This window comes from Triturus cristatus, chromosome 2_1 (genome assembly GCF_964204655.1).
Source record: "Triturus cristatus chromosome 2_1, aTriCri1.1, whole genome shotgun sequence".
NCBI lineage: Eukaryota > Metazoa > Chordata > Amphibia > Caudata > Salamandridae > Triturus > Triturus cristatus.
Window position 1 is genome coordinate 1,162,293,720 of NC_140581.1, and position 22,437 is coordinate 1,162,316,156.

A 22,437-nucleotide genomic window follows, 5' to 3' on the forward strand; every position below is an offset into this window, starting at 1 on the left:
GTGGCCCTTGGCTTGTTGATGTGAGTTTGTTTCTGATCTCCAGGCACCCATTGGGTGTGATGTGTGTCTCTGCGCTGCTGCTGTGGTGGTGTGTGCTGCCACTCTTTCACAATGTTGGCTGTTCATTAGCTGCTGTCATGTGCAAAACAGTGCCTTCACCCCCATGTGTTGATGCAAGGCGTCCGCCATTTGCTGGCAAGTCATTCCTGTGTTGGGACACACTGTTTGTCTGGCTGGGACCTAGGCCATATGGGCAGAGTGCATTGTTGTCTGCTTCGGAGTCGCACTATGTGATTTTTGGGGCCCAGCCTCCCGCCATCCGGGTTACCTTGTCATGTGTTGTTGTCTTCTGTGGCCTGTGACTTGACATTGTCCAGCTGGGTGCATGGGGCATGGTGGCAGCAGTGGCATGTGCGTGCTCATGGAGTGTGGTTGAGTAATGCGATGGCTTGTGGTGGTTGCGTGCCTGTTAGTGATTTTGGTTGTGGATGCCGTTCCCCCCATGTGAGGTGCGTTGTTTGTGTACTCACCCGGGTCTCGGAGTCCTTCTAATCCTTCGACTGCCTCCACCGGCAGTATGGCCATCACCCTCTCCTCCCAGGGATGGTACTGTACGGGTCTGCGGGAGGGCCCTCCTCCGGTGGCGTTGGCCTGGTCGTGTTCCTCCTGCCTCTTGGCTCTGACCCTCCTCCGCAGATCGTACCACCTGTTCTGGCATTCCTGCCTGGTCCTTCTGGTGTCCGCAACAGCATTCACAGCATCGACGATGGTCTGCCACATGGCTGTTTTTGCTGCCAGGCTGGTGTTTCTGACCAATGTTCCAAAGATCTGTGGCTCGACTCTGAGGATTTGATCAACAAGGACCTCCAACTCTCGGTTACTGAACTTTGGATTCTTGGTAGTGGGCATGGTGAGGGGTGTGGGTGGGGATGGTGGGGGGGGGGTGTGTGGATGTTGGGGGGGGTGTGTGGATGTTGGGGGGGGTGTGTGGATGGTTGTGTGTGTGTGTGTGTGTGTGAATGTGATGAGGGGGTGTTTGTGAGGGTGGTTGTGTGAAGGTGTGCAAGTGTACGGTGTGGTGTAGCTTGTTGTATGGTTCTGTGGTGTCTGGCAGCAGTGAGTCTGTTGCAAAGGCTCATGGTTTGTGTGTGTGGGCCCTTTTTATTGGTCCATGGGTGGGTGTGGCAGTGTTTGAATTTTGGGTGGGTGTGTTATAAGTAGTGGTGGTGTTTTGGCCCTCTGTTTGTCTTTGGCAGTTGCAGGTCAGTGAAGGTGTATTTGTAGTGTTTGTTGGCCATGTTTAGTGGCTTTGTGCCATTCGAATAGTGTCTTCTTGTGTTGTTTTGTTTTGTCCTGGTTGTGTACGTGCGTTTTGAGCGTGTGTACGGTGTGTACATGGGCCATTTGGTTGTACGGTGCTGTCCTTGTGTGTGGGTTGGTACGACTCGTACATGCGGTTGTGATGTTGGGGCCTGGGGTGCGCTCCGTACTTAGGAGGTTGTGTTGGGGGTAGGACCGGAACGTACTGGGGTGTACATAGACGGTGGTACGACACGTACTGGGGTGGGGGTACGACTGGAACGTACTGGGGTGTAGGTACACGGGGGTATGACACGTACAGGGGTGGGGGTACGACTGGAACGTACTGGGTGCACGGTGGTGCGACACGTACAGGGGTGGGGGTAGGACTCGAACGTACTGGGGTGTACATAGACGGTGGTACGACACGTACTGGGGTGGGGGTACGACTGGAACATACTGGGGTGTAGGCACACGGGGGTATGACACGTACAGGGGTGGGGGTACGACTGGAACGTACTGGGTGCACGGTGGTGCGACACGTACAGGGGTGGGGGTAGGACTCGAACGTACTGGGGTGTACATAGACGGTGGTACGAAACGTACTGGGGTGGGGGTACGACTGGAACGTACTGGGGTGTAGGTACACGGGGGTATGACACGTACAGGGGTGGGGGTACGACTGGAACGTACTGGGTACACGGTGGTGCGACACGTACAGGGGTGGGGGTAGGACTCGAACGTACTGGGGTGTACATAGACGGTGGTACGACACGTACTGGGGTGGGGGTAGGACTCGAACGTACTGGGGTGTACATAGACGGTGGTACGACACGTACAGGGGTGGGGGTACGACTGGAACGTACTGGGGTGTACATAGACGGTGGTACGACACGTACTGGGGTGGGGGTACGACTGGAACGTACTGGGGTGTAGGTACACGGTGGTGCGACACGTACAGGGGTGGGGGTAGGACTCGAACGTACTGGGGTGTACATAGACGGTGGTACGACACGTACTGGGGTGGGGGTACGACTGGAACGTACTGGGTACACGGCGGTGCGACACGTACAGGGGTGGGGGTAGGACTCGAACGTACTGGGGTGTACATAGACGGTGGTACGACACATACCGGGGTGGGGGTACGACTGGAACGTACTGGGTACACGGTGGTGCGACACGTACAGGGGTGGGGGTAGGACTCGAACGTACTGGGGTGTACATAGACGGTGGTACGACACGTACTTGGGTGGGGGTACGACTGGAACGTACTGGGTACACGGTGGTGCGACACGTACAGGGGTGGGGGTAGGACTCGAACGTACTGGGGTGTACATAGACGGTGGTACGACACGTACTGGGGTGGGGGTACGACTGGAACGTACTGGGTACACGGTGGTGCGACACGTACAGGGGTGGGGGTAGGACTCGAACGTACTGGGGTGTACCTAGACGGGTGGGGGTATACATACACGGGGGTACGTGTCGGACGTACGGGGGCTGGGGGGAGTGTTGGGCGCGTATGCGGGCACATGTCTCCATGGTTGCTATCGGAGTTCGGTGCGGACGGTGTTTTTTCCATACGGTTGTAAGCTCGGACGCACGGGATGGATCGTGATTCCTCGGTCGGACTTGACTTTTCACGTTTGTAAGGTAAATCGTCCGAGGACGTGTCGGACACATTTTCTGACCCGAGGACGTGTGGGGAATGATTCCCAGTGCGGTTCGTATGGACTTTTTACCATGCGAATCGTGATTGCCAGTTCGTACGGCACTTGTACGATTCGTACGGTAAAAAGACCGGATACGAGTCGTACGGGGACATTTTTTACCGGATCGTAATTGGCACCTTGATGTTGTACCTGTTATTTGGGCCATATACTCCTTATGCTGTGGGAGTATTTCTGATAGTTGTAGTGTGTTGTTCTTCACAGTGTCTGCCAATTTGTTATGGTTCACCTTCAATAACGTGAATCTAGTCGTTAGCACCCCAATTTGCTGTTCGATTGCTTTCACAGACCTCCTTCAGTATGAGGTCCAGTTTATCCGGGATTGCCTCCATTTGGGTAGGTGGTATGCACTCAGATATGGGCATTGGGGATGTATTCGCAAGTCTATCTTGTTGGGCACCCCCTGTCACAATTGGGTCTGCTGGTTTCCCCTTTGTGCATCCCATTTTTGGCCTGTGCACTCGACCCGCTACTAGTTGTAGGATGAATGCCCAGTGAGGCTGTAGCAACCGTCCTGGTGTGTGTGCTTGTACACAATTCGTCCCCACACATGGCAGAAGTGGCGTTGGTGCATTTGGCTTAGCTGCCTGCAGGTCCCCTGGGCAACTCCAGTGGAGCACCAAGTGGTATTGGCGTCTGCGTCTCCTATAATAATGTATATAATAAAGAGAATCGACTGACTGACTTACTGATCGACTTATAATGGGTGCTGTCTTGTGTCTGGACAAAGTTATATTTCTCTGTCGATCTCTACAAAGAACAAAATACGTGCCAGTGACTGCTTTATTCATTCTAGGTTGGCTTGGATGGTATTTATCATTTTACTTGTGACCTAAAGTAACTATAACTTGCGCCCTCCTCATGCACTGCTTATGAACTCACAAATTACATCACTCATGGCATGGTCTATGACATCATTAATAACGTGACTGGCACAACCAAAATTACATAATTGACGACTACACTGTGCATGGCAGGGGCGCAAGTTATAATTTAGGTCAGGAGTTATAGTTGCTTGAGATATCTATAACTGATGAATTTCAGTGGTTTTGTTAGTTTAAAATGGAAGTTTTAACTGACATTTTCACATTACTATAACGTCCCTTTAACCTTTGTTTTTCTCAGTGAAAATATCTGTGTGTGAATATATATGTATACATATATTCACAATAAAATCAAAGGTTAAAGATAAGGTATAATTAGGGAAACTTCATTTATGTCTAGTATACATAAATAGTTAGTGTAGTGTGTTGAGTGAGGTGAGACGATTGTGTACGGAGGTGCATGAGTTATATTAATTTTAGGGTGGTGCGTAAGTATAAATGTGGGTTATAAGTATGACATTAATTTAACAGTGGTGGATAAATGATAAGTAAAAAATAGAACTATAACTTTAGAATGTCGATTGTTTGTGTACTTTAATTATTTTTTTTTATAGCAAACATAAAGTTTTCCTAACTCTAACTTATCTTAACCTTCGTTTTTGTGTGAATTTCAATGTTTTTTCTAATGTTATTTACAAATGTGGAATATTCGTCCAGTTTAGTTTTGTGGAGTGTTATTAAGTGGAGTGTGGTACTATATACTGGAGGATAGTATTGTAAAGTCTACTGTGGTATAGTATATTGTGGTATAGTGGAGTGGAGTATAGTGGGATCAGGTATACTGGAGTGATGTACAGAGGAATGGCATTCGGTGGAGTTGCATAGAGTGAATAAGGATACAGTACAGTGGCGTTTATTGGAGTTTTATAGAGTCTAGTGGCGTACACTACAGTGATATACAGTGGGATATCATTGAGTGGAGTGTGGTAAAGTGGAGTTATATTTTGAAAATACTATATAGTGTATTCACGCCGACTGTACTTGAGTACCACGGAGTGCTATAGACTGAAGTGTTGTACGGCGTAGGAGCATATTTTGGAATATTGTATACTGAAATAGCATACAGTTGAGTGGCATACAGTGAACTCTGTTACAGTGCAGCGGCATAAAGTGGAATAGCGTACACTGGAATGGAGTACAGTGGAGTACCATACAGGGGAGTGGGTACAGTTTAGTGGTGTACAGTGGGCTTACAAGTCAAGTCAAGATAGCTTTATTCGACAATTGTCATAAAAGCGAACAAAAATGTATATGAATACAGAATAAACAAAACATATTAAAATAGTTTAAAACAGTAAATACAGGTATGTGCAGAAAGATTGACATTTCAGGGTCTAGGATGATTTACCCAACCAGCATTTTACTCCTAATCACCCAAGCCCTTCCAAGAAATTTAGCAACGGAAATGTAAATAAGTGGAATTTCAGCAGAACGCAAAATTCGCGTTGTCACCTTGGCATTCCTTGTGTCCAACTGTCGACACATTGATTTTAACCAGGTCCGGCGCGGAATTGCATAAGATGGACATTGAAACAAGAAATGGTTGACAGATTCAGTAGGTGCAGGACAGCCAGGGCAATTGAGCACATTATTCGAAGCCCATCTGGATGAAAACTCTCTTACTGGGAGACTGCCAACTCTGAATTGGAAGTAGAGCTTCCTATCCAAAGGATTTGTAATGTCATCCCAAAAGGTTGCAAAAGAGGTCGTATCCTTGAAGTCAAAACAGACACCAGTTAATGAGAGCGGGGCTGTACTTCTGTAAACTCGAGTAGCCACCATTTCCCAGTACAGAGCCTTCAATGCTTTCTTAGGCGGGAAACTAGCATTTAGTGGATCCTCCCACAGGGCTTTTAGGCCCAAGACCTTGAGCGACTCATATATCCTACGGAGCCACTTTACTTTATGGAAGGTGTCCAATTTAATAATATCCATGAGACCAAGAGCAAAAAGCCTAAGTTCTGGAGTGACCCATAAGCGCCGCCAATACAATATAGGGCGAAACGAGGCAATTAATGCTATTTGTCTCATTCCTAAGTCGTAAAACAGAGGGCACAGGGGAGTACTCTGAGGTAGTTTAGTGAGATTTCGTAGAAATCTATTTTCAGAGGTAGACAGTTTGTGTAAATTATCAAATCCCCATAGCTCAACTCCATAGAGCGCGGCACCAACCACTTTACCATCGTACACACGAAGTGCAGGGTCAATAGGTTTAGTCAAAGATTGGATGTGTTCTTTACTCAGCGCACCAGAGAGTTGAGAGTGTTTGAGGGTTGCCATATCTACTTGCTTTTTCCATCCCAAATCATGTTGGATACAGATACCTAAGTAAATAAAATCGTGGACCTGGTCCAATGGCAGATTGTTCATATATATTTTGCCTTTGAAAGATTTTAAAACATTTATTTCAAGCCCACGAGCTAGACAGAAGTCCACGAAAATACCTAAGGAGTTCTGTAAACCACTCGGGGTTTTAGCAATAATAAGACAATCGTCGGCAAACATTAAAATAGGAATTTTAGCACCTGCCAATGTGGGGGCATCTACGTTTGCATCAATTAATAGTTTGGCCACATCGTTGATATACATGGAGAATAGGGTTGGCGCAAGAACACAGCCTTGCCTAACCCCCTTCTGGATAGGGAACTGGCTAGTCACTTGACCTACACCACCCCACCTAATCTGTGCAAAATTGTCCACATGGAGTCTAGCAATTAGGGAAATTAGAACAGGTGGCATACCCATTTTATCTAAGACAGCCCATAGAGATGCCCGAGGGACAAGATCAAAGGCTGCCCTAAGATCAATAAAGGCAGCATAAAGGCTACCACCTCCCAAGTATACCACCTTCCAGTAAAGCATAGCAAAGTGCAACACCTGATCAATGGTGCTTATTCTGGCTCTAAAACCAGCTTGTAAATGGGAGAGAATTGCATTTTCAGAAGCCCAATCCAACACTTTGTTCAAGATCAGCCTGCCTAGTATTTTTTGTATGGTATCAATCAGGCTGATTGGTCGATAATTTGCAGGGAGGGACTTGCCCCCTTTCTTGAACACCGGAATAATTTCGGCGCCTTTCCAGGAAATGGGAATCGGGGCACCTCTGGCAATCAAATTAGCTAAAATTAGGATATAGTTTCCCCAAGATTCGCTATTACTCAGGAAGATATCAGCGGGGACTCCATCCATCCCAGGGGCCCTTCCTGGAACCAGAAGTTTTAGGGCGTTAGCAACATCACCCAAGGTAAAAGCTTCTTCCTTATAAAAGGTAAATTGATACTCGGGGGTAGCACACAAATCCTCTCCAATAGCATAAAGAGACTCAAAATGCTTGACCCATGCTTCTTGCGAAACCCAATTTTGGGGTTTATCAGGGTTACCCCCATTCCCCCACTTAAGGACGGACCAAAAACGTCTCGTGTCCTTTTGGGCACCTGCTTCTCTAAGATCCTGCCATCTTTGGTAATCCCACACTCGCTTAGATTTAGAGATTGCTTGCTTATAGGCATATCTAGCAGAGCGAACTTTGAGACTATCGCCAGTTTTCAGGGCGATACCCAGGTTCGCACGGGCATCTCTACACTCTGCTGTATACCATCGTGGCGAAGGATCATGCTTAGGCATAGATGATTTACAAGGCCTAACAAAAATATCTCTAAGTTCTAAAAAGAAGGAATCATGGATCGATATTCCAGGTATGCAAGATGGTTCCAAAGGACATTGGTTATACTCAGCCCCTAGATCCTGAATGGCAAGCTTTAAACTATTAAAAATACGAGTAAGACTTTCTTGACTTTGAGCTACCTTGGCCCATCTAACGTGGCGCATGTCGTTTGCGATAACTACATCTTGGTGAGACTGAGGAGAAAAATCACTAGGGGCAGTAGGGTTCACCCAAAACAAGGTAGACAAAGAGAGAGGATTGTGGTCACTCTCCAATCTATCTATAACCACCATACCACTCAAGACATCCCATAGATCGAGTGATAGCAGAATATAATCAATTCTAGTAGCACGTGAGCCACTCTTGAAAGTAATGGACCCTAATTTATCTTGCTCAGACCTGCCATTTGTTGCACGAAGCCCTTTATTCAAACAGAGGGCGTTGATCTGGATTGCCAGTTCAGACCAACGAGTGACAGGTTCGAGATCTAGTTTTGAAACACCCCATAAACTATCCTCTTCCTCCGAAATACTCCAATCAACACCAAGTAAGGGTTCAAAAGTAATGTTAAAATCTCCTCCTATAATTACATGGGAGTGCTGAGAGTAAAGAAACATAAGTTCATCCAGGCGAGCTATTGTGTCAGACTTCTTTCCACCAGTACTTCTAGCATAAACATTGTAGATGTCCAGCGATTTTCCATCTTTAAACTTAAGGTTAAGAAGCTGGATATCCAGATGTGAAGTAGGAAGCTCCTTGACAATAATGCCAAGGACCTGCTTAATCCAGATAGTAAGATCGCCGGAAGGGCGCCCTTTTTTGCCCTTAACTCCCAGAACATTGAAGTTCAGGAAACCTGGAAAAAACTGGGCCTCAAGGAACCAGGTCTCCTGAAATAAACAGACATCATAAGAGTTAATAAACAATGCCCAGTTAGGATCCTTCATCTTAGATTTTAAACCTGCAATGTTCCAGGACAAAAGCGTCCCAAACTCTGGATACATTACACTAGCTTCCTGATGGACCTCCGAGGTACTACTCAGTTGATTTGACCTCTCCAAATCTACTGAAAGACTATGAATTTCTGTACTGGCCGAAGTACCCAACTCAGAATCAATATTTTGGGTTTTGTTAAACAGCGAAAAACAAGCAGGGGGAACAACTAGAGTGGGTTTATTACGCAGTCAATCATTTTGTTCTAAACATGACTCTCCCACAAACAGGCTGGAAAGATCATCTGGGCGAGGTAACCGAAAGGGAGTGGACCTCATTTGGATTGCAGAATAATCCGGGGAACAGCTTCTAAACTCAAGATTAATTAAATTCCCTGCAATGGTAGGATCGATAAAAGCAACCTCTATATAATCCACCTCACTTCCAGCCTGAGAAATCCTGCTAGCTCCAGCAATGTCAGCTCTAATCACTGAGCGGCAGCCCCTCACATATCTAATCCAGTGAATAACCTTGTTAATCAAGGATTCACTGCTTTCATGGACAGACCCAGGAGGCAACTTGGGGACATCACCATATACATTTTTTGTGAGTAAGGAGTGCGAGTGTGTGATCCATTTTTTTGGGCTCCTTGATAAGTGTTACCTCTGGGGTTTGTACCAGATCTCTCGTTTTCAAAAGGAGGACCTCCAACGCGCCTCTTAGCCTGACAAGTACCAGAGGGTGCTCTAATAGATCGTCCGACATTGGTCGGGGTACAATCAGAGGATTGATCAACCCTTGATGAGACTAAGAAACTAGACTGATTACTCAGGGAATGAGTGTCTTGGGGTAAAGTCTTTCCACAAATATTAGAAAGCACACTGTGCCTATCTGCCACATTTAGAAGGGCCTTGGTCAAACCCCCCCTAGACGTAGAAGGATCGGTTTTAGAATAAGTGCCAGAGCCCAACTTAGATTCCTCAAGTTTTTTAACAGTAACCGTTAAGATTTCGATCTTGGTTTGCATAGACTCTATCAAGGAACAAAGATTTTTCACTACCACCAGTAAAGATTTCATGTCAGTATTACTTGATTCAATAACAGTAAGACCCTCAGAAGGATTAGTGGTAGAATTACCCTCAAGTGCAGAGGTACCTGAGATAGAGTCTAAAAATAGAGAAGAAGGCAGGGCAGGTCTACAAGTGTCAGTGTCAATTTCACCCAAAACAGAAAACCTATTACTGCAAACAATGTCAGGTGATTGGTTGGAGACAGGTAAAATCTCAAGAGGAGAAACATGCCCCTTATCCGACAATACAACGGGAGCACTACAAACGGGCACTTTGCCCCTCGCCCCATTTTTCTGTTCCTCCCCACCCTTTTTTAAGAGAAACATATCTGGGACCGTAACAGAACCTCTAGTAACCTCCCTCCTCCCACCTACAACAGACGTAGGGGGGACATTGAGCAGCTCCCCGCATTCTTCAATAATGCCATCAATGCGATCCATTACACAGTTTCCACCCGCATGCTGGCGATTTTTCTTAGGTTTGATCTTCCTCATTTTGTTCTTAACAGGTAATGTGCTGGTTAGCTCGGACTCGCCCTCCGGATTTTTCCTCTTGCCCATGACTCAGAGAATTACTCAACAGTAAGAACAGTACCTTATAGTTCCGAGGTCGCGATGTCAGAGGGTAAGCCGACCCGACCCTGGTCGACCCCGGACGGCCACAGACGGCCCGCCCTCTGGCCGGGCTCAACCCGGCGCCGCCCGCGCGCGTCCCGCGAGGCGGTAGGTCTGGATGCCTTTTAAACGCCACCTGGCGCGCCCTCAGTGATTGGCTCCTGCCTCAAGGCACCTGGGAACTGTAGTCCCCTCGCTGCTCCGCCGGGATGGAGAGGGGCAGCGGCAGCGGGGAACTTGCGGTCACGGCTCAGGGAACAGGTAGAGTTGGCCAGAATGCTCTCCCACTCGCCAGCAGGTCTGGCTGCCTTTTAAACGCCACCTGGCGCGCCCTCAGTGATTGGCTCCTGCCTGAAGGCACCTGGGAACTGTAGTCCCCTCGCTGCTCCGCCGGGATGGAGAGGGGCAGCGGCAGCGGGGAACTTGCGGTCACGGCTCAGGGAACAGGTAGAGTTGGCCAGAATGCTCTCCCACTCGCCAGCAGGTCTGGCTGCCTTTTAAACGTCACCTGGCGTGCCCTCAGTGATTGGCTCCTGCCTCAAGGCACCTGGGAACTGTAGTCCCCTCGCTGCTCCGCCGGGATGGAGAGGGGCAGCGGCAGCGGGGAACTTGCGGTCACGGCTCAGGGAACAGGTAGAGTTGGCCAGAATGCTCTCTGCAGTGGGCTTACTTAAAGTTGACTCTGGTACAGTGTATTATTGTAAATTAAAATCCCATAAAGTGGAGTGGCGTATATTTGAGTGCCGTACAGTGCAGTGGTGCAGAGTAGAAGAATATAAACTACATTGGAGTAGAGTGCAATAGAGTATAGTGTTATTGCATATACTGGAGTAGCATCAAGTGTAGTGTCATAGTGTAGTGTCGTAGTAGCGTAGAATTGAGTAGTCTTCACTGTAATAATGTTCAGTTTAGTGATGTGAAATCTTCAAAGGTATATTGGATGGCATATCTGGAGCACCTAAAAGTACAGAGTTGTACAATTAAATAGAGTTAATTAAAAAATCGTAAAGTCTAGTAATATTCAGTGAAGTGTCATTTAGTGCAGTGATGCAGAATGTAATCCTGTAAAGTGTAACAGCATACTGTGGATTGTAGTACAGTACAGTGGTGTATACTGTCAAGTCAAGTCAAGAATGCTTTATTCGACAACTTAATGTCATAAAAGTGATCATATCATACAACAATACATTTCATTAACACAATTTAAAAGAGAAAACCAAAGCATTCCTGATATCAACCCTGAGACCATGACCTAAAAATACAATACTATAGAGAGACATTATATTAAATACTATGTGCAAATGAGCAAATTCATTTAAATTCAAATCGTTTTTTAACATTACTAATATCTGACAGAGAACTGGGTCCTAAGGTATAATACAGTACAAAAAACGTTATATAAAATACCAGATACAAGAAAGCCAGCTCAATCGAATACCAAAAGGATCCCCATTTGTAATATTCCTGAGACCAAAACCTAGTATATAGTACAATACAAAACATTTTATAGAGTGCAAAGTGCAAAAAAGCAGCTCAATCAGATACAAAAAGTGCTCGTTGATGGCATTCCTGATATCGATATACAAAACAAGTGAGAGAGAAAAGGGAATAATCATGAAAATGGAGGGAAATACTCCTAGTCCCCTTGAGATACTTTAGAAAAACAAAAGAAGGAGTACATCCAGGAGACTGGTCAGAGTCTCCAAAATACTGAGAAAAGCACGCAAGGTACAAAAAATGTTCTTTTCTTTTTAAAGTAAAGAACATTTTTCGTACCTTGCGTGCTTTTCCCAGTATTTTGGAGACTCTGACCAGTCTCCTGGATGTATTCCTGATATCGAACCTGATGACCGAGATCTAGGGTACATATAATGTAAAAGCATTTTATAAAGTGCAGAGTGCAAGGGAGTAAACTCAATCAAGTATAGTAGTCCCAGTAGCGTATACTGAATTTCAGTACAATGGAGTGCCGTAGAGGGGATTAGCATACTCTCTAGTACTGTACTATGAAGTAGGGCATAGTCGAACAGCATATAGTGCAGTAGCGTAAACTGGAGTTGCGTACAGTAAATAACTTGCAGTTGCGAGCAGTATAGTGTAGTGGTGTCCAGAAACTATCACAGAATACAGTGGTGAATAGTATAACAGTGTATATTGTTGTAGACTGGAGTCGCTTACAGTGGAGTATTCAGTATTGAAAGCTTTACTACCCATTACAATTTAATAAAATCAGCTAAAAGACAGTTAAAATATTCAAAGTACAATGTGCAATGAACCAATGTACAGTTACGGTGGTCAGTCAGTGCTTTAGTAAGGCAGTTAGGGGTAGGAGTAGCAAACCATTCACCAAAAACCAGGGTCTTGCAGTAGGACCCGCCCTGACTTGCTGGATTTCTGCCAGTTCGGGTAAAAATGTGTTGAGATCATTTGGTCCCCAGGATCAGTCACCATTTACATCTTGTCCTTTCCGACGCGGACTGCGTATTTTATAATTGTGTTTTGCCCTTGGTTATGGCTTGGTGCAGCCACAGTATTTGGGGAGAGCTATTGTCTGAGTATTTTGACGAATTTTGCACATCTCACCAGCGCCCAAGGCGCAATGTTCTTAAAACAGATTAATGATGCTTCTTGGCATGTGCTCACTCCTAGGAATAACAACCTCCTTTGATGATCTAGAGAGGGGCAGTAGCATAGCAAATGTGGCCATGTTTCATGTTTGTACTTGCATAACCTGCAGTCCCTTTTACGTCCTCGGCCTTCCCAGGCTGGATTAAAGTATTTTATTTTGAAGCCTAGTAGTCACCAGTAAAATATATGTTTGCGCGTTTCTGCTTTTATGGCTTCCAAAAAATAGGGTTGTGGCTTTCCAACGAGGTAAGTGTTGGTCAGGGGCTGAACCATCACCAAGTTATCTCCAAGCTTCAGGAACGGCTGCCGTTTGACAGGCAAGGTTGAAAAGTGGAGTGAACAACCTAGTGCAACTGTAGGAGAGACATTTGAATAGGCTTGCAGGTAGGCCATTAGGGCCAGGGCCCATCCTTTCTCAAATGGCTAATTGTGCTTGCAATGTTCTTGAAGTAAGTTAATTCAGCTTTGACGTTTTGACTCTTGTCAGAATTGATGACCGGTTCTTCTCCTCGCTTGGCTCTGTTCGGTGGCCAGGTAGCTGACTCCCAGGTTATTGGTTCAGGGATGGAAGTTGGCTTACAGTCCGTTACCATGGTCTGACTGGTCACCTGGGAGGCTACTGTCTGATACACATATAACTCTGTTATGTTCCTAACCCATGTTGCTTCCGAAACGCCTTTCTCCTTGGTTACTTTGCTGTTTTTTAATATGTTGACATGGTCCCAGAAACTTGCTTGGTTTGGATCTTTGATCAGCTGAAAAATAGTAGCCCATTCATTTTGGTTCCTTTCCTCCTTGTGTTCCCAGACTGTGTTTTTTGTGAGTTGATCTCATAAGTTTTACTGCAGCTGCTGTGGTATTTGAAGGCTTTTGTTTGTAGACCCGCTGAGCTTTGTGGAGAGCTCTTCTTGTGAAGATGGTGGCTTTGCCATACTGGCATGCAGTTCTCCTGTCCTGACCAGTCAGTTGAGAGTTAGGCTTTGTCCAGTTTCTCAGCAGAAGCATTCTGAGGTCTTCAACGCAATTTGCCCACATATGGAAGGCTGATTCTAAATGATTCAAAATTAGCGAGGGCTCCTGTTTGCCTAGCCAGACGACGATTATTTATTTGTGTTGTAATTATATTGTAATTGTATTTATATAGCAGTTACTACCCCTGACGAGGCGTCAAAATGCTTTTTCGGTGAGTTGCACGTACTCCGGAACCCAGAAAGGATTAGTGGTGAATTAGTATAGTGAAAATTTGAAAGTAATTTGAGTAGTGGACTTGTTAGTCAGATTATTTGGATTGAGAAGGATAGTGGAGGGGTCGAAGAGGTAAAAAGGTTTGCATTTACGGATTGACGCCCGAACTGCTGCTTAAATACTCGGCTTGGAAGGACTTATCACAGTGCTTCCGGCGATAACTATATGTTGTTGGTACATACAATCGGATGATGACTCCGTAAAATTAGAACACTTTCACATAAATCGTCAATTGCGAAATAGTTAAGACTTCGAGTCTGATTGTACTTTTGTATATACAGGATTATTCAAGGTCATTGTGCTGAACATTGGGCAACGGTTTACCTGGACTTGGTTTAAAAAAAAAAAAATAATTAAAAAAAAAAATTTGCTTCACCAAAGTACTTAAGCCTTGAGAAAGTTACATACCGTAACGAAACACGTGTCGGCTGTCCTGGACTGTTTCCCCGATGGGGTGACGACGTTTGACTATCTTCCTCCCACGGGGTTCATGTGTTCTCTGAAGGATTAGATTCTCAAATTGGGTCATCACTCTGTACATTGTGCATTACAAATAAGACAGTGAAATATTGAGACTGTGTTTGTTAATTGTGTACAGTATATGAAGAATCAGAAAGCACATTGTATTTTACAGTATACTTTCATAATCATTGTGAATTTGTAATGGTTTGTGCTTAAACTATTTACACCATATTAAATTATGCAGATACTAATGAGAGAAACGATGTTGGGTCATCATTGTTATTCCCTGTTGTTTTCAAATTAGCGTTAAAGGACACTCATGGTTGTTTATTGAGGGGACAGCAAGGATTATTGACATAGTTACTTATGGTGGTGGGTGATCTAATCTTACAAAATACTGGCTGACATTGCAACCTCAACGTTAGAGTAACAAAAAGTAACAAAAAGTAACAAAAAGGATAGCGGAGGGGTCAAAGAGGTAAAAAGGTTTGCATTTATATAGCGCTTGCTATCACTGATGGGGGGGTTGAAGTGTTTTTTTCGGCAAGTAGCATGCTACTCTGGAACCCATACAGTGTTAGTGGTGAATTAGTGTAGTGAAATATGAAAGTAATTTGAGTGGTGGATAAGTTAGTCAGTTATTTGGATTGAGAAGGAAAGTGAAGGGGTAGAAGAGGTAAAAAGGTTTGCATTTATATAGCGCTTGCTACCCCTGATGAGGTGTTGAAGTGCTTTTTCGGCGACTAGCATGCTACCCCGGAACCCAGAAAGGATTAGTGGTCTTGCCTCCACTTAATCGTACTAAGTTCATGTTCTCTTTCCCCGTTGAAAAACCCACACGAGTGCTCTTATCTGATGGTTGTGATGATAAGTTCTGGTGGCACTTTAGGGGGTTATGTTCGCTTTCTGTTCTGACTGCAATTTCGAAGTCTGGAAGCTGGGCTGCTAGGCGCTTGGAGAGAAAGACATTATCGATGGTCAATAGTCCTTTACAATTTGGAAGAATTACTGTTCCTTCCTTTTGCCTCAGTCTCTAGCTGTGCCAACATCAGTTTATGACATGACAGGAAGTCCTGTATATTAGACCCCACTGTCGATCGAGTGTAACTTTCAAATGGCAACCCCAAGCCTCGAGTGTTGAAGTCTCCTACAATTATAATATTGTGTCGAGGGTGATCCAGTAGGAGCGACTCCAGGCTGTTGAGCAGATCATTTGCCGTTATCAGCATGTCTTTTTTTTGGTGCGTTCAGATAACAATTAACCAGTATCAGGCTGATTTCTTTCCGGTTGAGTTTCAGGCCTCTGATAGAAACTGCTTGGGCCACTGTGCAGCCAAGATCCAGTGCAATGGCCTCCAACTTGCTTAAGTGCTTGATAAAAATATACAAGCTCCCTGACAGGCATCTAAAAAGACTTGTGCTGAGCGCCGGTGTGAATGTCTTATAGAAACTTGGCACAATCCTGAAGACAGAGAATGTGGCTTGACTCCAGGTAGGACATTGCTTCCCTGCTCGTACTAACACTTTTTTGAAGCTGGCCACATTCCATGAGACCACTGAAAGGGGGATGTTTAGCCCCTGAGGCAACTGTCAGGGCCATCTCTCGGGGCTAGGGACAATAACCGGTTCCCTTGATTGCTGGAGTTTTAAACTTCCCCTGCTCCATGTATGTATTACTTGGGATGTCAGAGCTTACTTCTCTCTGCTTGTGCATGCATACAATTGTTAGGGAACATGATCCCATGGCTTCTTCTGTGAACCAGCCTCATTTATCTCCTGTTATGCCTTTCAGGACACTCATGGTAGTTTGCCTTGGGTATGGGTTTAAGAGGACATAAGGATGTTTCCCTGGTGAAGGTTTGTGAAGGTCAATCCCCCATTCCCCAAATATAGCTTTTTTCCGCCCACAGAGTCTCTTTGGGCCTCTCTCATCCATAGCGAGGTGGTAACTTCCCTGTTTGAGTTCAAGAGTGGTGGATCGAATCTCAGCCATTCAAGGTCCTCCGAGGTTATGTGCTTTAATGCGGAAATGTGACTGAACAGTCGCAACAGACTTCCTCTGTTGAGAGAGTCCTGGGGACCTTTTGGCCAGTAACAAGGTATGAAGACCAGTTCTGGGTATTCATACTCATCCTCCTCTCTTATGGCCTGAGTAACGGGATGTTGATGCTCAGGCTGGGCAGAGGGGAGCCCTTTATGGGTCTGCAAAGGATCTGCTGGATTGCTGATGAAAAATGGCCCAATATTCGCGCTTCCTTTAAAATGGCTGTGTAATGCTCCTAGGTGGTTAGTCTCCAACTGCCCAGATAGATTCACCACAGGTGAGGTTGCTCACCCGCTTCTGAGCATCATAGGTTCAACTGAGTTCAGGCCTGTTAATGGGCCCCTGGTTACACCCTAAAGGGTGTAATATGATGGCAGGCTCCTCTGCATTGTCAATTTTATCACTGGTCGCTAACAGCTGAGGTGTAGACTTAGTCAGGTGGACAAATCTGGGGAAGTAATTTGCTGAATTAGTGCACGCCTGTACATCTGCAGCTTTAGATAGCTTATGCATCATCGAGATTCTTTACAGTAAACTTTGTTTCTCTAATCTTCTTTTTGCCCTGCTTGATAAACTGGATGTTAGTGGGGGATCAGGTGCTGTCAGTGTAGCAGAGCCCCTGTGCTGCCCTTTGTGTCTGCTGACTCTGTAGCGGACATGATTTTTCTCCTCTTGGTTCCACTTGGTGTACCATAGTGGTGGAAACAACCACACTGCAGTTTGAGTGGTCCACGGCATCGAGTGGCTCAGTCACAACCTCCAGGGTGGTGATTGCTGTTTCCTCTGGTGAAGTCTGCATCTATAACATCCATCAGAACCTGAGCGAATGAGCTCTCTGACAAAATGGGTAAGGGAATCTACTTACTCACCACGAGTACCCTAAATACAAGTCGCTCTTCAAGGGTGAGATTCCCTCAGCCTTGAAGGAGACAGACTGCCGCTGTTCTCCTCACACCACTAGGACATTAAGTGCCGCAACCTCGCCAATACTTCATGATATTCAGTACCACTTCTTACATGCGAGGATCATACTGAATAGGACTTCTCTATCCATCCCTGTCCCACACAGACGTGTTAGTAGGTACACGCCACCCTTATTGTCAGACTTCCCCACAATTAAAGGGCGCCCGGCTGGGCCCTATGTAAGTAATACCTCTTTAATTGCACTTCCCTTTGGTGTATGCCCTACTCTATGACAATACATTTGTTATAACCCAGGTGTCCCATTATCTATTGATACGGACGAGACCTCATATCTCTTAAGAGGTCGAAACATTGTCGACATAACTACAAAGCAAACTATTGTGCACAGCCTCCGTCATTGTTACAGGAGACTGTGAATGTTTACTACAAATTGATTAGTTAGGTCGCTTTTTGCTTTTCTGAAGTTTTTTAAACCTTTTTATGTCATTTCCTGTCACTTTAACTTATAGGTTTCACCTTTCACTTGGGACACCGCACACGGTTCTTTGAACCATCTTTGTTTGGACTTGTTTAACTTAATATAAAATTACTATGCATTTTACTTACTCGGCTTCATATGTGTTTTCTTTAAAATTTGTACATTTCCATACTAATTCTACAGGTAATATTTACCCTGTTTCCATGCGAGTAGTGTGGTCCTTGTCTCCTTTGAACGCGGTACTTGGAAGTGAAGGCCTGGGCAGGGAGTAGACATAGAACTCTGATGTTCGGCCCCGCCTTTGCTCACGGCTTAGATGACTTTGCTTGCCTGCACCGCTCCACTCTGCTGCCTCCTCGATTCACTGCCTCTCTGCCTGCCGCTAGCTTTGACGCTGACATGTGACTCTAGACGTAAAACTATTGGTGAATCCCAGCTCGTGGAGTAGAGTGGACTAGTGTACAGTAGATTAGCGTACAATTTTGTGGCGTATACTTGAGTGTCGTAAAGTGGAGTGGCATACTTTAAATAGCGTACAGTGGAGTGTTGTAAAGTGAATTGTTATACAGTAGAGTGGTGTAAAGTGGAGTGTGCAAATTATAGGAAATTTAGGATTAAAGTGTGGGAAAGGATGTCAATTTTATATCGATAAAGATATGATATGTAAATGTAAATGTAAATGTTCTGGTTGTATATGTAAATAGTGTAAGTAATGTTAAACTAATACGTTATATAAAGCATACTTATATATTATGCTAAGTACTCAGTATACCACAGTACATGGGAACTCACAACTGGGTACGTGATTGCTTCATATAGTTTTTATCACAAATTTTCATTATTGGGCGGTCAGCGTTTTGCGGACTTATTGCTAAGTGTGTTACATATAATTAAGCATTACGTTTTATTGTTATTAAAAACCTATTAGAAATTTATTTCTGTGGTAATATGTTACCATTTTTTATTATAAATGTGTATATTATCGGCCTATAAATTGTTTTACATTTTCTCCCTTAATAATTTTGGACCCATTTGCCAAAGCTCTGCGAAATTTAGCATACTTCTGCTTTTCATTGTGGAAAGAGTAAAAGTTTTGCAAGGTTTAGTCAAGGGGGTACAAAGAAAAAAGGGGGTTCCAAAATGTGCTTAATTGCAATGTATTTCACATACACATTTGTATTTTCGATTCTACGAAAATTGTCGGTCGCATTTGGTTAAATTGTGGCAGATTTACATATTATCGTGCCTACATGATTAATTTGTGTAATTTAGGTAGGTAGTGTAACTAATTTATACGTTTTTAGGTATATAAACTAAAGTGGTACCAGTTGTTGCTGTATTTTAGCGAAATATGGGGAGTTTTGCGACATTACCACTGAACCTAGTCATTACAAGTCTTTAGCTGATTGTCAAAATATTAGCTTTAGAACAGTTAAACACAGCTATGGTGTTTTTAGGTACACTTTGCCCATGTTCTGTGCTACGCCTTCCGATGTCGGTATTAGGTGTGGTACTTTTTCCATAACTATTACTACGTTAGTAAAGTGGTAATAGATAGATCAAAATATTTATGTTTCTGTAAACTTTTTTTTTTAAAAACATATGGAGAGCACGGTAGTAACACAGCAACCCAAAAATGTTTTGGACTTGATTCACAAAGTGCCTCTGCACGCGTAGTGGCGCTCCTACAGTCGTGGGGTAGTCTCACACTCGGGGTAGAATCTCAGCAATGAGAATCCTCATTGTGGAGATTCTGCCAGAGTGCGAAAACTCCCCAACAACTGCATGGACTCCGCCATGCGTGCCGGGACCCTTTGTGAATCAGGTCCTTTGTAAGGGTAACATTTTTTAATTTCTGTACATTTTTATAGCAGTGTACTTTTAAAGTTGCGCAGTAATTTGTAGCAATTAGCACGCTATTCCGTATTCTTTTGTACATATTTGAATATGTAAAAAATGAAAATACACTTTAGCACACTATATTTCTAAAATACTGTGTCTTATTGTGTAATTGTAATAAAAAAAAAATCTTTTTGCGTACTGCGTTACTCCTGATCTACAACAAATAATATATACTTAAACGTATAAATATTCTTCACTAGCTAGTACCACTTTACTAAAGTGGTAATAGGTATGGGAACATACCAACCCTAAAACTTACCTACATTGAATATGTAATACAGACCAAAGGGAAACTCAAACTTAAAAGAACATGGCTGTCTTTAACTTTTGCAAAGACAGTCATTAGCCAATCAGCTAATGTCTTTTCATTGCTATATACCTCAGGAATACCACGGTACTACCGCGGTCACAGATATAGCTAAATTGAAAACACTTAAAACATATAAAATACTTAGCCTACTTACCTGCAGTGCCCCAAAGAATCATCTGCACATCATAATATATAATCCTTCCAAATTTCATAAAAATACGACTGACGGTTGTATGCACTATGCGAAATACAGATGTCTATGTAAAATGCAATTAATTTTATGCCATTTTTGGCCTCCCCTTTTTTATGTGCATCCCTTTGTGGAAATGCAGAAAAACCTTTATGACTCCAAAAATGAAGTGTGAGCAGTAGGTCTGCATAGCTTTGCGGACATTCGTCTAATGGGTGCAAAGATATTAAGGGACAAAAATCCCTATCACTGTTCACCCTAGCTATAACTACAGGGTGGACCCCAGTGCGTGATGTGTCCTACTTTCCACCGAGAGCATCTGTTGGAGCTGGCTCCCCATCTGTGGATTCTGAGGTATTGGCTGCTCGTGCCACCTGCACTATAATTACAGTGGTGCAAATGCACCAAGAGCCACACTGTTCTTGGCTGCACAGACCTCACTCGCTGAGATTGTCGAACCACCCCACCGGCCCAGGATGGGTTGCAACAAGCCCCTAGTGCCCCCAGCCCAAAAAAAATTGCCATATTTATGGCAGCAGCAAGAGGACAGAAAGGAACGTGTGGGGTGGCACCCCCTAGTGATGACTTACAAGGAGTTAGGGTCACCTTAATAATCCTACAGGCGATTTCTAGATCACACACTTCCCTTGAATCTAAAGTTGGGGAGGTCTGAGTGGATGTAGCCCTCCTGCATCAAGATCTACGGAATACCACAGCTAGAGTTTCTGAAACAGAGGGGCATATTTCTGAGCTGGAGGACACTGTGCAAGATCTTAAATCTGAGGTGCCCCCGTTGACCACAGCTTCGAAAACTCTCACCAAATGGGCTGAGGATGCTGAAAATAGGGCCCACAGAAGTAACCTTCACTTCGTTGGGTTCCCGGAAGGGGTGGAAGGGTCACTATCAGGCCTATCCCTGAAACAGTGGGTGAAATCATGACTTGACAGCAGTCCCTTATTAGCCTGTTTTATTGTTGAAAGAGTGCATAGGTCACTAGTTCAGAGGCCCCCGCTGGGGGCCCCACCCCGCCCAATTATTGCCAAAATCCTTAACTACTGTGATAGGAGCCAGTCGTGTCATGATATTTCCAGACTACACTTGTCAAGTTCAAAACCAACGAAAGTTGTATGCTGTGGTCATATGCTGTGGCCACTCTGAGAGTAGGTCACAAAGGAAAATCACACTTTTTTGGCAGCTCGGAGGGGGCCTGGGACTGGCTAATGGAGCAGGAGCACCTGTGAGTGGCTCGGTTGCTGCCTGAGCCAGATACACAGCGCCTGGTGGTGGCTGTTGAAGGCCAGCGGGGTCCTCGGAATAGGAAATGATCCAGCAGGGGGAGTCAGGGTGACTTGGAGACACCAGCTACTTCAGACTCGAAGAGAGAGGGGACTGACATACACACCCTACCGGATGTTGGGGCTGCTGGAGTGTGTGTTCCCCCAAGAGAAAGGGGCAATTAATTATCTTAGGGGTGGTGGCTACACTCGCCATACCACATTTCTGCATGCGAGCACCACTGTATCCTGACTACAGCCCTTGACAGCTTGTAAACAATGAGGGCGACCCACAAGAAGGTTTTGTTACTGCCTAGTTATGAATGGGACTGAAGTTCGGGTGGCAGATGTTTCTACAGGGGAAAATATAAGGTGGAGTGCTTGGGGGGACGGGCAATTTTTTGGATGATTTTGTTGTTTGTTTTATTTTCAGTTTGCGCTACATATGTCCTGCACAGCCTAAACACATTAAATGCATATTGCTGAGACCCAGAGTGAATAGAACTACCCAGTGCTTACCAGAGCCCGGACCATTTAGCTTGCCTCCCACGACCTCACATGTGAGCCTTTGTACAAGTCACAATCAAGAATTTGACTGCACTGACATGGAACGTGAACAGCCTCCTCTACCGTATCAAAAGAGGAGCTGTTACGCAATTCCTACACCATCATGCTCACAAGTTGTTATGCTCCTAGAAAACCACCTTCTGGGTAACAATTACTCTTTCCTAACATGATATGTCTACAATAAGGTATATCCTGCTGGATTCAAACATGGAGTGGCA